The sequence below is a fragment of the Protopterus annectens genome, chromosome 7.part0 (assembly GCF_019279795.1).
Source record: "Protopterus annectens isolate FY-2018-M chromosome 7.part0, PAN1.0, whole genome shotgun sequence".
Classification (NCBI taxonomy): Eukaryota; Metazoa; Chordata; order Ceratodontiformes; family Protopteridae; genus Protopterus; species Protopterus annectens.
In genome coordinates, this window is record NC_056739.1 from 292,510,285 (window position 1) to 292,521,422 (window position 11,138).

Consider the following 11,138-nt stretch of genomic DNA (forward strand, 5'->3'; position numbering starts at 1 on the left):
ATTCTATGAAAAACAGCACAAAAATGTGATGCAAAAATATAAAATTGCCACACAATACAGTTGGGAACCTGTCCAAGAAGGGATGCTTTTTTAATATTAGTACTGTTAACGTGAGCAGCTGACAAAATAAGAGAATCTACATGCATTTCTGAAATAAAAGTAATCTATAACTCTGATCATTATAGTTATTCATAATTGTAAACTTCCACGTTTTCTTCCAAAATTGCCATTTTGCAGAGGGATTATTAGGGGGAGAGCAACATTTTGAGCCAAAATCGGGGACAGTTGAGAGGTTTGGATATTCCTAATTCTATAAAGCAATTTATTTGCATGCGCCTTTCAACTTTTTAATGCAGGAAATCTGGACAAGGCCAAATATATTGGGGGAACATACAAACAGTACTAAAAAATTCTCTTGTATAAACTTAGTTGATAGAATAACAGGTCTTGCTTTAGCATGCATTTTTCTGAAGGTTATGAAGTCTGAAACTCAATGTCTGTCATTATTTAGTGACTTCATTCCTAAATGATTTGCCAGAAAACCACAAATTTTATGAGGGACAAACAAAAATAAAAAGCAAAAATCTATTCATTCTTCAAAAATCTGGACAGTTGAGAGGTACAGTTCAGCTGGGGCTGTCTTTGAGTTTGCTGCCCTTCCCCCTTACAAAATCAAGGTTGAATGGAGCCTCCCCCCTGCAGCCATTCCAATGTCCCATTACTTGGCTATTTCACACCATTTACCATAAGCACTGTAATGTGCATACTGCTTTACTTCTGTGATGATTTGAATTTCATTGAAAGTTTTATTTTGCATTTTACAGCACAAAACACTAACAGACATCTGCTAAACAAAGAAATGCAGTTTCACAATGGAAATATACTTAGTATTAAAAACTTCTCTGCCCTTGAAACTCATATTCATTGAAACAGCATTGAAACCCACATTCAAAGAAAATACATTTTGCCAGTGGCAGATAAAGATTAAAGTTGGGCTGTTTTCAAATCATAGGCTCCTTGCACACAAAACATACAGTGTGTGTTCTTTGATACACCTTCCTGATTGTATTAAATAATATTCCTTGTATAATACAGTACAGTTGTTAGAGGGCATTTTAAATTTAAGTTGTTAAAAGGCATTTTAAATTTATTGTTTTGAACATTTTTACAGTAAACAATGAAACAAAATGCATACACCAATAATGACAAAACTGCCCAATTCAGAACATTCCCAATCATAAAAGTCTACTCAAACTTCTACAATCCACCAGTATCAGTAAATATGCACAATCTCTGAAGAAGTAAGTCATCTAAATAATTCCACATTAAAGAGATCTGTAACTAATGAAGAGATTGCTGCTAGCAAACAACTTTATATTTCATTGTTTGATCTACAAATAAAGTACATTTTTCCCTTGAGGAATAAATTGCCTATGTTACATAAAAAAAAAGATAAGCTAGTAATCTAGTAATATTGCAATAGGGAATGAATGGCAAACTGATAACAGGTTCATAGTTAGTAGGTATCTTCACCAAAAAAGGACAGCAGCATCCACCCCTTTACAATACATTACAGTATCAGCAATGCATCTATATACTGTGTGAGTATAACCCACAGCCGATTCCATCAAAAGCAAGTACACTACCTGTTGTACTATTAACTATGCAAGCAGACTCAGCATAAGCAGCACTAAATGTCTCTTCACCTGCAGCTCTCAGCTCCTTGTAAAATCTACTAAACACTCAGCTCAGTTGTATCTCTGAACTCTGCAGCACAAGAAATCTGGAAAAAGCCAAAATTTATTGGGGGAGCAAAAACCCAAAAAACAGGGACACATTTTAAACACTGCTCGTATAATATTGGAAAGTTGCTAGAATAGCATGCTGTGTTACCACCATACATTTCACTGCAAAGTCTTGAACCCAGACCCTGTGCAAAAAAAAATATCAATTTTTTTTTTATTGTGTGTGAGAATGTTTTCGCAAAGTTTGGTAAAAGAGACATTCAACTGGCTAATCTACAATGTATGTACTGTACCTGTGTACTGTGTATGTATTCTACCTATGTTCCAAATTTCAGCTGTACACCACAAATCTATTAATTATCTTTATTTTTAAAATTAATATTTTTTGTTTGTTCTTTCCACTGTAACTGTTTATGTGCCACATGCCACTGTAAAGACATGTCTCTTGTAATTTGTGTGTATACTGACCATGTCTAAATAACTAAATGTGTCTGTAATTTTTCTTTGTGGAGCTTTTTCTCCCCGGGCCTCTGCTGAAAAAGGGCCTTTTTGGCTCAGTCAGACACCCCCAGTTAACAAATGTAAAATAATAAATAATAAAATAAATAAACTGCCCAGCAGGTGTCTGTAAAAATCAACAATTCTTTTTTATGACAGACTATACAGCACAAACCAACACAATGATGATTCCAAAGATCACAAAGTAAGTGGTTTTGAAGCGATCTAAACCAGTATTACAGACAAAATCCCCTAATTTTGCACCACTGATTTAATTACAGCATCTACAAATGATCTCTGACAACCAAGGCCTACAGCTTGAAACACATCAACACCACGTACATCAAAAGTAAACACAAAAACATACCGCATATGACAGCTATCTATTCTTGTTACTCGCTGTTATTTAATGATCTATAAAAGGCTAAATCTAGAACACTTACAAAAATGAAACACATAGCTGCAAAATAAATCAAAGGCTTCTAATTTAACAATATGTATTTATCACATTACCAATGAAACAAAACAGAAAAATAAAATTAAATATGTACAAAATGTTTCTTATTGTAGCAGAGAAGTCACAGTTCAAAAGAGAACAGATGAGAACTGCAAGTGCAAGTTGTGTAATTGTCTGCTATTTATAAATGTCTTTGTGCTTCTTTATAAGCAAGCCATACAACTGGAATAAAAAATGATTTGGTATAAGATCATTCTGATCTACGCAGTGCAGATTTTTACTGTTGCGTTCGAGACGAGTACTGTAAAAAAAAAAAAAAATACATTGCATCTGTAACACAGAGCCGAGTTCGGCACCTACCTCAATTTATTACTTTTACTTGTAAAAAGTGACTGTCCGAGCTGAGTGTTCATCTTCTTTCTTCCTCTTCTTCTCTGTGACTCTCTGATTCAAGCCAGCAGCAAGGCAAAGGGCAGAACAAGAAGCCGAAAAAAAAACAAAGCTAAGGAAGAAACTTCAAGTTAAAGTTAGTCAACTACTCTAACTACTTTCACCAATGATAGTCTGTGTCCGTAGCACTAGCAGTAACTGTAGCACAAGAAAGTAAATCCAAGTAGTACTGTTACAGACTACTACTGATTGTTTCTCACTCTCTTTTTTGAGAAGAAAGCAAGAACCAATCAGTAGCAATCCAGCCATCCACGTCACGTACGTGACTGTGGACGTGGCAGTCCGAACCCCCTTTTTCTTACTGTGCGGTTAAAAATCGCATAGACATCTGGGCATCACACCGATTCCTTCTCTCATATCCGGACTGCTTGTAAAGCAGTTTAGAGTTGCGTTCGCCAATTTAAATAAAAAATAAATAAATAAAAACCCGGAACTCGATGAGCATGCGCAGTTCGAGTTCCGGGACTTTGCGAGTCGGGTCAACAAACAAAATATTTGATGATTATAATTTTTTTTTAATACATGTTTTATTTTTTTATTGAAGAATCTTTTTTTTTTGCTGGGAAGGCTGCAGTCCTACAGTCTGATGGCACGAGCCGCCACTGTTACTTCCCCAAATACAGCCACCATGGAGGGCATTTTTGTACTTGAACAATGGGCTGTCTGTTAGATTTGAAATACTGTTATTGTATGTGTGTATATACAAAAAAAAATATATATATATATATATATATATATATATATATATATATATATATATATATATATATGTGTGTGTGTGTGTGTGTTTGTGTATGTGTGCGATGCAAAATAGTTAATCTGCCCAATGTTTCAAAGTTTCAGTAGCATATATAACTGATGTTGTCGGAGGAAGTATTTTATTTCCAAAATATTAGTAGCTAACAATATGTACACACAAAACACAGATACACATACAGAGGCAGAGACAGACAGACACTTACATACATATACACAGAAACAAACTCAGAAACACACACACACACTTACAAATACTCATACAGGACAAATAATAACATGGGCAATTTCTTTTATTTAAGAAAAAAGCTTAATTACCTGGTAATTAAATGTTTTTAATGGGCAAACTGCCTCAGCAGATCCTTGAAAATATGTTTTTCTTTTTTAACAAAACAATAATTTAAACAGGTATCTGGTGTGGTTAGGGGGTTAGTTATAGGCCCCAGTTATGCAAATATTAAAAGATTATTTTATTTATTTATTTTATTTATTTTACATTTGTTAACCGGGAGAGTCCGACTGGATACATGTCCATTTAGACATATGAACAAGATAGTTGAGTTCTAAATACAATATAAAGATACATCACATCTTGGGAAAAAAAAATGATAGTGGTTAATCAGGTTTGGAACAGGGACATTGCCAGAGTTTTGAATTGTAGGAGTGAGGTTCTGAGGTGAACCTACAAAGTTTGATGATACAGTATCTGGTGAGCCATTTTGAGTTGGTTGAAATGGAGTTGGCTGGAAAACTCTAACCACCCTAGTTGCTTCAAGTTTCAGTTATCAGTTCAGTCAGCCTTTATGAATTACATTACTGGCTACTGGCAATATATTGATGATTTCTTTCTTTTGTGGTCAGGGACTTTTTGCAGAATCTCAAATTCTGACCTAAAGAAACTTGTCCTGATACTTCCCAGCTGTTACCACCCGCTTACCATGTCATCATCAACCCTATTCCTGGTTTCAATTTACTTTATATAGCCCTGTTTTCATTCTCTGTGGTGAACACAATTAACAACATTCAGTTCCTATCAAAGCTTTCATTCCTTGATCATTGGGAAACATTAAGGTTATTTGATTTTTGTGTGTACTTGTAGTGGTGGTGGTTAGGCGAGGCTCTCAGTGTTTACTTTTTATGAACTCTGTCAAAATGCTTATCTTAATTGTGCAGCTCCTTATCTCCTTTTTTTATTCTGCATAGCGTGACTGTGAGCAGTATAGTCAAAAGAGTACAGTTTAGTGAAGTCATACCAAATCTTAGCTGTCTCTTGAGATATTCCCCTTACTCTGTAGTAATTCCGTTTCAGAATTAGCATGTAAAACTATCACAGGGTTGCTGTACAGCCCCCATTGTGACAGTAAGTTTGGACTTCATTGTTTAAAATGACTCCATTGCTTGCATCACACACATTTACAGCAGGTCAGAAAACCCTTACACTTGGTTAGTATTTAGAGATCAAAACAAAAAGAAAAAAAAACAAAACGTAAAAAAGAAAACTGCTTCTACTACTGTTCTGATGCTTTGTACAGAAGAAGTGGCAGTCATGTATAACATTGTAACACTTAGCTAGCATTCAGAAATCTGCACAACATAAAAAATTAAATGAACAGAAAACTGCTAACTAATGTTTTAGCTTTGCATTGCTCATATGCTTTCATGCAAGGAAGTAGCATTTGAGGTCATAAAATTCCTGAAACACTACTTTCACTGATGATAAAAAGCACAGGTGAAACTAATGAATGAGTCAGTGAGAACTGTTGTGAGTACAGCTGCAATTTGAGATAGAATTTGACTAAGATCACCCCTCCCCAACCCCCACTGCCAAAGCTGGGGCATGCTCAGAAAGCCAGACTGAAAATGTAAACAAACATCAGAAATTCAGAATCAAAACAAAAAATCTCTGGGACTGTCCCTTTAAATTGCATAAACAAAACAACCCAGTTTTTACAGTTTGCATCATGCTATTCATAGGAAGTGGACCAGCTTTTGGACATAGACATTTTCAAGAGACTTGATGCAGGCAGCTTAGGTGTAAGGATTTATAAAAAGCAAGCCTGTAGTTATTCCTATTTTCACTATAACACTGCACATTGAAAGGGCCTAAACCTGAACATAGTTGGAGCCCAGATGATTGGGATCTTGATGCTGACCTGTGAACAAAGGAGGACAGAATTAAAAAAAAACATGTTTATATAGAGAGGTTACCATGAAGTTAAAAATAATGAAACTGTAATGCAATTTTTTTGGGGGGGTTAGGGGGTTGGGAAGGAATAGAAAAGGAACCAACTTGTCAGTTCTTAGTTACTGATGGTCATAAACAAGGCAGAACACTAGGGATGTGGATACACTTTAGTATGGATTTGTTTGTTTGTGTCTTTCAGCTTTTCCCAGTTAGGGGTCGCCACAGCGGAACTCCGGTCCGCTAATGATTGGCAGTTGATTTTTACGTACCGGCTTGCCAGGCCTGACGCACAACCTTCAATGAAGGTACACCCATTCACGCATGTCTCCACGCAGAAGACACTCTAGCTGAGAATCGAACCGGACAGCATCTTACTGTGAGGCAACAATGCTACCGCAGCACCACCAGCGCGGGTCCACACTTTAGTATGGATAATTTTGCTATTAAAAGCATTATAAGAAACAATTGGAAGATTCTGAAAAGTAATGCAACCATCTCTGCCGTTATGGGTGAGAACCCTTACTTTTATAACATCAAGGGTGACACCTTAAAAAGTTTATTAGAACAGAATGAATATAGTGGGAGAGAAACGGTCACAAAGTAAAAGAAGGGAACATATGCCTATGTTTTTTGTGGCACTTGCAGGACTATAGCTAATATTCCATATTACTGTGATGAGAAAACTGAGAAATCACATGTTGCTAATGAACATTTCAATTGCAGTAGTAGGAATGTTATTTATGTTGCTACATGCATCTCCTGTAAAGCTTTTTATGTGCGTAAAATGGGCGGGCAGGAAACTTCAGCAAAAGGTACAAAACCATGTGTGTGGTATAAAAAGTAAAGATAATTACAATGTATTATACATTCTACATTATGTACAAATTTTAAGATATTTGTGTTTTATGTTATGAAGAGTGTGAGTACTTCTAAAAGAGGAGGGGATGCTGAGTTACTGTTTGACAGGAGGAAACTTTTCTGACAACTTGAACATTCACCCAAGCTTAAATGAATTTATTAGCATCAAGCAAGAATTGAAAAATAGAATCACAAAAACATGTTGCTTACAGCAAAACAACCATTAATCACTAAAATCTGTGAAATAAGAAGAATGGTGTATCATTTGTACCAAATATGCAAAAATAACACAATTCATTAAAACCAAACAATCATTAAGTGATTTTGTCCCTCCATTAGTTAAGTGATTTCATTAGGAAAAATACTTTGTTTGTCACTTTTTTAAATACTACAATGACTTTTGTAGATAAATTAACTATTAATTATATTAAAAAACACCATTTTACAATCTAATATTTTAAAAATAACATCAATTAATGACTAAATAAATGAACACAACTTATATAAACCATTCCATCTTTGTACATAAACCTCCATAATCTCTGCTTTAAATGTAAAGATCTAAAATAAAATGCAACTATAACTTGCTACAGTCAATTTAAATGTGTTATTCCTATATACAAATGTTTTTTTTTTTTATAAAAAAATACTCTGGCTTAAAAGATCCATGGTTTAAAAAACCTTTGGCTTAAAAAATGCCTATGTTTGTAAAAAGTTGAAAAATCAACAATCTATAATTTCATGATTAAACAATACTATTAAATAATGTCTAGCTTTCAGGTGTTCATCTTTACTACATTTTATTATTATTTTGATAAAGTTTTGCAGATCTAAGTTTTAAGACTGGCTTAACTGAAATATATTAATTAAAACCCGGAAGGACACCTGCATTTAAGCATAGTTGCCATAGGAGCTCCCTGTATTCTATTTTCCCACACTCAACTTAAGGAATGTTTATATAAAGCATTCTTTGCATTATTCTTTTTTATAATGTAAACATGCTCATATATACATTTCCTCAATGGACATTCAGTTTCCCCCACATAAATGTCTGAACACCTCATGCACTTAGCCACATATATTACCCCAAAGGTTAAGCAATTTTCTTTTTCCAGTTTTATAGTGTTTCCACTTAAGATTAAAATTTCATCTTCAAAAATATAAGGACGTTGTTCACACAATCCACACTTCATGGAACTCATTCATTGCACGAATCTTTGATTTTCCCCATTTGACTTTTTTGCAGGGTGTTTCAATCAATGATTTAAAATTACTAGCCATTTTATAACCATAAAATTACTAGCCATTTTATAAGCAAAGCTGGGGTTTTCACCTATAGTATTTAAAACATTAAAGTTACTTCTCATTATAATCCATTTTTTCTCCACTCTGTTCTTAACATGGTTAACAAAATCATTGTATTGTAACACCAATGTTCTTTCAAACTTTTCCCACTTACTGGCTGTTGTTGGTTGATTTTGCTTGTTTCACTTTCATGCCACACATCTAAAAGGGATCTGTATTTAACATTCCAATGTTCTATAACTTCATCAAAAATAGTTTTAAGCATTTTGACTGGATAACCATTCACTACTAACATTTCCATTATTTATCCATCTAAACAATTAATTTTTCATTAGTAGAAGTCATGCGGGCAACCCTTATACAGTGACCCTTAACTAAACTTTTTTTTATAACAGAAAGAGTGGCAACTAGAAAAATATAACTATGTGTTTGTAACTGTGGGCTTTCCATAAATAGTTAAAACGAAACCTATTTCAGAATGCTACTAATGTTAGAGGTATGTGTAAATTTTAAAAACTCAGTAAAATTATTCAGGTACTCAACAAAATGTTAAACTTCATTATCTGTCCCACAGCATACCACAAAGATGTCACCCAAAATCATAAGTATAACTTAGCAATACTTATAATAATCACTTTTAAAAACAAATTTTCTGTCCCAGGAGAGTAACACTAAGTTTGCAAAAAAAAGGGACATATGCCGCTCCCATTGCTACACCTCTGTTCTCTATAAATATGTCAACATCAAAATAATTTCACCTGCAGTGAGAAAGTCACAATGACACAAACTTTTATATAAAACAATGCAAGTCTTTCATTCCTAAGAATGCAGGTGAACAAATAAACAATGTCAATAGTTAAAAAAACTGACATCTCTGTCCCATAGGTCTGTTTTATGCCTCCCTAAACATCCCAGGAATGTTTCATTAAATGAGTTTTGGTATTAAAAATATGATTTAAGTATTTGATCAACAAAAACTGCTAATGGATACATTTTAGATCCCTGGGCTACCACAATTGGCCCAAACGGGGGGCTTTGAGATACATTTATGGACCATAGGGATACTAAAAAATTGCAGGTATAGTAGGTGTAGAATTAATTTAAAAAATGTAAATTAAAAAGAGTAACCCTTTTCTCCAGTAGAAATTCTTCAACAGACAAATCTATCTTTCTATAAGCTATGTTAACTTGGTTTCTGGAAACATTAGAATAAATTGCCTCTTTGTGAAAAATTCCATACATAGCACTAGTGCAATCAAATGTGTTGTATATTACAATACCATCCCGTTCATTGCTGCTATATCATAACATTGACAGCTTAGATTGTCAAATCCAAAATCATGGACACCTAAGCGTTGAAAGCTAAAAACAGCGAAAAGCCAAATCATCAAATTCTTTCCTATGGAAAGAATTCACTTGGCTGTCCACAAACAAAATAAACAAACACACCGAAACATAGTGGAGGGTTTCACCCACCACACTCCATACCCCCCAACTAAATATATCAACTCTGAGACCGCTCTATATTGGGGAAAGGGCAAATCCCCGAGAATGGGCAAGCAAATTCTTTCCCGAGGAATGAATTTGATGATGTGGCCATTCACTATTGTAAGTGTTCGATGCTTAGGTGTTGATGAATATGCATTCAACAACCTAAGCTGTCGACAAATCAATAGGGAACCTGTTCAATTAGTTTCATCAATCTAATTGAAGTATCACTTCTTAAATCATCCAGCATTTGTTTCTCTTTATCAATAAGATTAAATTTAATAAGGCATATTTTTTTCAAGTCTTCTTCTAATGCCTGTTCAATTAGTTTCATCAATCTAATTGAAGTATCACTTCTTAAATCATCCAGAATTTGTTTCTCTTTATCAATAAGATTAAATTTAATAAGGCATATTTTTTCAAGTCTTCTTCTAATGCCTTTTCAAATACTTGGATGATGGGGTGAAAGGGGTTAAATGCACTCTTTTTTTCTAGTTGCAATGATCATCTGACCATTTTACAAATTTACTGTAGCATCATTGACAGTAAAAATGTAGCCAAATTCGATTTCCTAATAAATAACTTTAATTCAGCCATGGAACTGGCTAAATTAAAATTTTTGACTGGAAAAAACTTAAAATCTTTTTCAAACAACAACAAAAAATTATCTTCAGTAACATCTACATAAATGTTGTTGAGTAACTTAAAAAATAAATCCACCATATTCAGACTTGATTAATTCCTTTTCCCCTTCTCATTTCCTTTCCTGGGTTATTTTTGAATTTGCCAATAGTTTAAATGGATATATTCCTCTCATACCTGTGGAGGTGCCCCTAAAGGAGGCACCATGTCCTTCAGTTAATCCACCTGGTTTGCTAATTATTCGGACCTCCTTAATGGAGGAAAACTTCCAAATTGTTAAAATCAACATTGTTTGTTTCAACAGTATCTGCAACGTGGTCATTAACCCTACCTGTATATTCATCGCTGACATATTCGGTATTACTACCTTTATATGATGCCTTAGTGTACTTTTTTGTTGGTTTACTTGAGTACACTTGTTTATTTTGGTACTGTGGCATATCCCTCCCATTTTTTTACACTTTCTTCTGTATGAGTCAGTACTTCTTTTGGGAGTTTCAACAAACATGTTTGCAAACATTTCTTGGTGTACTTCAAACAAGAAGTCTTCTCTGATCAGTCCATCTAAATTTTCTATTTCCTTTAGAAGCACTTCAGTAATACTTTTATTCTATTTAATAAGTAATTCCATCAATTCAAACCCATGGAAATCAAACAGATCAAGAAATGTATAATAAAAAGAGTTGTCCATGTCCATACTAGTTTGAAACATAAAAACTCATAAACCCCATGGCACAATTTTACATTTAATACT